Raw genomic sequence first — 5,522 nt, 5'->3', positions numbered from 1 at the left:
AGCTGGTCTTTTTCTCCTTCCGCACACTAGCGATATAGTATGACCCCCATCTTGTGGACAAGCCTTTGCCGGCCACACGACTAGCTGACGTCGGCTTACTGAGCTTATCCTTGTTCTTCATTACATTCAACGCCCTATTTAGAGTGGTGTACCAAGGGTTGCTCTTAGTCGACCCCGCGCTACTGCTTTCAGTCGCCTGCGGAAGGAATGTGAACCATTTAGAAATTTGGCTTCATTAATTAGAATGCAACCATATGGAGCTAATTACGCGGGGGTGTATTCCTTACCAGAACAAGCTCAAGCGCCCTGGTCTTTGGATCCGTGGTAAGCTCCTTTGTTATCGGGTCCTCCTTGTACCGGGCCCTGACATAGTTCCTGGTCTGCTTGTTACCGCTATATTTCTCGAAGCGGGGCGGTAGGCCTTGCTCGGCACGCTCCACGTCCTCCTTGTCCCATATAGGCTCCGCCACTCTGTAACCGCCGGGACCGAGTTTGTGTTCCCCTAAGTTCAGCTCCCGCATTTCTTTCCCCCACTGACTTGATTGGGAGTTTGCGGTGCTCGAGCAATTGATCTTGAAGTCGTTGTAGTCATCTTCGGTGATCGAAGGATTTTTCTCCTTGATCTTCTCATAACTCTCACCTTTCTCGATCATTCTCTTCACATTGCTTTTCCAAGTAGACAGGGCCTTGCTCATCTTCGTGAGGGCAGCATTGTTTACTTTATTCCCTTTGAGGCTTGTGTTTTCAAAATCAGCGGGGAACTTGTATCGTTCGTGCAGCTTCGTGAAGAGGAGGTTGCGCAAATTCCCTCGGTCAGGATGCCTCAGGTTCTCGGTGTTGATCGAGATGGTGCTCCGGAGAATGCACCCGAGCTGAAGCGAGTACCCCTTGACTATTCGTTCGGGCGCTGTTGGATTCCCGTCGAAGTCCACTTCAGTAACTTCCTCCTTGAGGGTGTGGAGCACGGTCAAGCGCCGGTCCTTTTGTTGCCTCTTCGGTTGGCTGCCATCTGTGCGTGCGCCGCCATCATCAGTGGTGGCATCCTCGGCGGCACCATCAGTGGTGGCATCAGTGGGATCATCCTCGGCGGTACCATCAGTGGTCTCAGGATCGGTGGGGAAGGCGGCGTCCTCATACAAGTGAGGTTGTTCCTCCATCTCCTGGACAGCTCCCAGAATGCCTTGCCGCCCGAACCCCCGGCCTCATCATTGTTGGCCATGTTTCTCTCTAAATAGGAACAAAGTTTGGTCAAAAAGTTGGTTATTGTCAAGGAACAAGATCATGGTCTCATCATTTAGGGTTTGTTGACACCGAGGCATCCTAAAAGCTAAGCTTTTATCATTGAGGGTTTTTCGACGCCGAGGCACCATAAAGCCTAAGCTTTCTTCATTATTCACAAGTACCCCGGCCCATGCATTAGTCACAAGTACCCCATATGTCCTATTTTTAGCAAAGTCATGCTAAAATTCACGGAAAATTTCAGCATGACCATTGCTGAAAATAGGACATATGGAGTACCCGAATTTGCTGGAACGGAAGTTAATCGACATTCCAGCAAACTCAAGGGCCTCTTGGGTGGACAAGGCAAAAAAGGCCTTCATCACAACATGGAAAATACATTGGCATGTGAAGAGGTGAAACAATATATGCATCTCCGAGCAATATCATTCAACATTTTGGACAAACCACTACAAGCAATACTGGATCAGAATGTTTTTTATACATAACTGCTAAAACCCTAGGAGTTAACCGAGCCACCAACAGAATGTGGACTTAAAAAGAGAGAGTCACGGACAGTGACATGATACATTTTCATAAAATTAGCTAGTTTTACTTATGGTGCACAAAGGAACAAGTACTGTAGTGCACTTAGAAAAAAATGAGCACCGCAAAACAAGAAGACTTGTTTCAGGTAAACGAAAGCTGTCGGCTCCATCATGTGGAGGCAACAACAAGTGTAATTGCAAATGAATGCAAACCACGTTAAGACTTAACTGCTAAGGCCTAGTTTGGCAACACGGTTTTTCCAAAACCATGCATGCAAAATTAGACCATATCAAAACAATCAAGTAACTCATCGATAGGAATTACAACCAAGTTGTGTGCAAGTGCACTACTTGGCTTTCTCAGATCATAACTTTGATCAACCAACTTGGCATAGGTAAATGTTCATGATATACCCCTACTAACCCTCTAACGATGGAGGTTATTAAGCACATGAGCTACTACATATCCTAATTAATGTTCTTAGCCCATGTCAATGTGATGCACTGCACATGATACTTACTTCTCACCTACATCTCCCTACATTGCTGCTACTGATGTATCTGTCACCTACGTACATCAATCCGAAAACAGAGACACTACATTGCAAGGGATCCATCCAACTAATACACCAGATTATCAGTGACTCAACAAGTCAAAGTTGAATGGGTCAAAAAGTGAACAGTGCATGTGGGTCCACATGTCATATGCTATACCTATAGACAAATAAATAAAACAAACCTAATTAATGGGGGACCAAACGTCATCTGTTACCAAACTAATTTAGCACCACCTAGCTCTAATCAACAAGGGCCGGCCTGGTTGCACGGCCAGCCTCACGGGTGTGCACACAAACACACACATAGCACATAACCAAGCTTGGACGGGCAAGCTCTCTGGTAGTCTCATGGGTTTCTTCACGGTTCAGTTTCGTCAGTTGTTTCTTCAGCAAACAACCTTGCAGCTACGAGCCAGAGCGACCAGCAAACAGCAGCGGCAGCAGTTAAGGAAACAGCAACGACGGCAGTAGCTATGCAGCGGCAGTAGTAGCAAGAAACAACAGTAGCAAGAAGGCAACAGCATGGCTCGGCAGTAGCAGTAGCAGTTAGTAGCGGAGTAGCAGCTAAGCAACAAGTAGCAGGACGAGCAGCGGTAGTGCATCAGCAACCGCAAAGCAGCAGCCGAGCAAACGCACGTGCATCACGGCGCCAACATGGCCAGGCAGCGGCGGGCGCGGACGGCGTCAGGCGCAGCAGGGCGCACACGGATGGGGATGGGACGGCTCCGGCCAGGGCGGGCGACGACCGGCGAGCGGGCGGCGCAGGCGCGGCCGGTGAACAGGGGGCCAACATGGCGCGCGGCGACGGTTGCCGCGGCAATGACAGAAGGTAGTAGCGAGTGGGGGTGCGGCGTCTAGCGGCGAAATACGGCCTAAATCAGAGGAAGAATCAAAGGGGATCGCAGGGAATCGGACGAGGTGGCCTCACCGGGCCCTGTAGTTGTGCAAAGGCAAGCTCGGGGGAGGCTCGGTGGAGCGAATCGACGGCGGCGATGGCTGTGGCGGGGAAGATGGCTCGATCCCAAAGTTTGACGGTGCCCCGGCTGCGGCGTCGGGAGAGGAGAGGGCGGCGTCGCTGCGTCGGGGCGTCGGGGCGGAGACGAGGACGACGGGGCGGCGTCGAGGCGGCGTCGGGGCGGCGTCGAGGCGGCGGGGCAGCGGCGTCGGGAGAGGAGAGGGGAAGGGGATCGAGGGCGAGGGCGAGGGAGAGAGAGGGGATAGGTTTGGGCCGGGATATGGATGGGGGCGGCACAATACTAATGGCGCACCACCCCTCGGGGCGCCATAAGTACATCCATACTAATGGCGCACCTCGCCCTGGTGCGCCATTAGTATTTTTTTTATTTCTGCTCGAGCCAACAGGTTATCTTCCACCTAACCTGATCCACATCAAGTTCCCTCTACTAGCTCGACTCGTCAGCAGCCAGTTCTCACACTAGGAGGTCCTGGGTTCGATTCCTAGGCTCCACAATTTTTTTATGCATTTAAAATGCTGTTTGATACTTATTTGTGTTTAAATATGTTCAAACTTGTCTAAATCATAACAGTAATATTTTTTTATAAGACAGTAATAATTTTTTGAAAAATATCATCAGAAGTAATGCCGGTGGCGCGGGGGAGGGTGCGGGGGGTGTGGGGGGTCGGCGGCGGCGGTTGAGTAGATGAGGGTTGTGCGGGGGGTCGACGGCGGCGGTTGAGTAGGGGAGGGGTGTGCGGGGGGTCGGCGGCGGCGGTTGAGTAGGGGAATCGAGGGTGCGCGGGGTCGGCGGCGGCGGCCGGTGGACCGGGGGGTGCTCGGCGGCGAGGGGGACCGGATCTGGCGAGGTGGGATAGCGATCGAGATGGAGGGGGATCGAGATAGAATGTCCATGAAATTTAAAAATATTCATGATAGTTCAAAAAGTGCCCATGAAATACAATCGAGAAATGAAGGCTACGATTTAAAGACAATCGATCTTAGCTAGCTATCTGTTCACAATCTTCTTGCCCTTCTTTTTCGCAAATGGAGTTCTTCTGCGGAACGGACATCCTTTAGGTAGGGTGGTCCTGCTTCTTCTTGTGGTGTATGCTGCTACTTCATCATCATCGTCATGTTCGATCCTCGGGTCGCCGTACTTGTCGAAGTCTTGCTCATTGGCTACTCCATCCATTCCGATGATCTTCCTTTTGCCTCTCCTCACGACAACACGACTGGACTTTGGCGGGTCGGTAATGAAGAAGCATTGGTCCACTTGGGAAGCCAGTACCCATGGCTCATTTTTTGTGGTGACGTTTGCGCCCGCGGTCTTGGATTTGGCTTCGGGTATAACCATGGTGGTGAAATATCGGTCTTCTTTTAGGACGCTCTTGGCCCATCTGACACGGAACATCGGCACCTTCTCTCTAGCGTAGCTCAGCTCCCTGATCTCCTCGATCCTTCCGTAGTATCTGTCCTTGTCCTTACCGGTGTAGGATTCCATCGTTACCCCGGAGTTCTGATAACCATCGCTCTTCATGTCCTTGTCCTCGGTGTAGAATGTGTAGCCGTTGATATCGTATGCCTCATAGGTCATCAGGTTGTGCTCGGCGCCCTGGGACAAGGTGAATATGACTTGTTCTTCCGCAGAAGAATCTTCATGTAAAGGGTACGACAGAAGCTTCTGCTTGAACCAACGCATGAAACATGAGTTGTGCTCTTTGAGTATATCTCCGTCCGTCCTCTGTTGGCCTCGGTCATTGTACGTCTTCTCAATAAAGGTTTTGTGCTCTACCACCCATGGATCGACCACGTCTATGTGTTGTAGCGCGACTAGGTTTTCTCTTTCAAAGTCGGCGAGTCGACCCTCGAAGTCGACATGCATTTCACGGCGACCCTCACGGTGACCCCATCCAGCGAGCCTGCCGAGGTGCCTGTTGATGCCTAGATAATTCGTGCAGTAGGAGATGCACTCTTCGGTCAGAAAGCCCCTGGCTATACTTCCCTCTGGACGTGACATGTTCCGAACGTATCCTTTGATGACACCATTCATCCTTTCGAACGGCATCATGCTGTGCAGGAAAGTCGGCCCGAGTTGGATGATATCCTCCACGATATGGACCAGCAGATGCACCATAACGTCGAAGAATGCGGGCGGGAAGTACATCTCAAGCTCGCATAGTATCACCATGATCTCTTCCTGTAGCCTTCTGAGTTGACTCACGCCAATCGACTTCCGAGAGA

The sequence above is a fragment of the Triticum aestivum genome, chromosome 2B (genome assembly GCF_018294505.1).
Source record: "Triticum aestivum cultivar Chinese Spring chromosome 2B, IWGSC CS RefSeq v2.1, whole genome shotgun sequence".
Classification (NCBI taxonomy): Eukaryota; Viridiplantae; Streptophyta; class Magnoliopsida; order Poales; family Poaceae; genus Triticum; species Triticum aestivum.
This window is presented reverse-complemented; position numbering follows the sequence as displayed.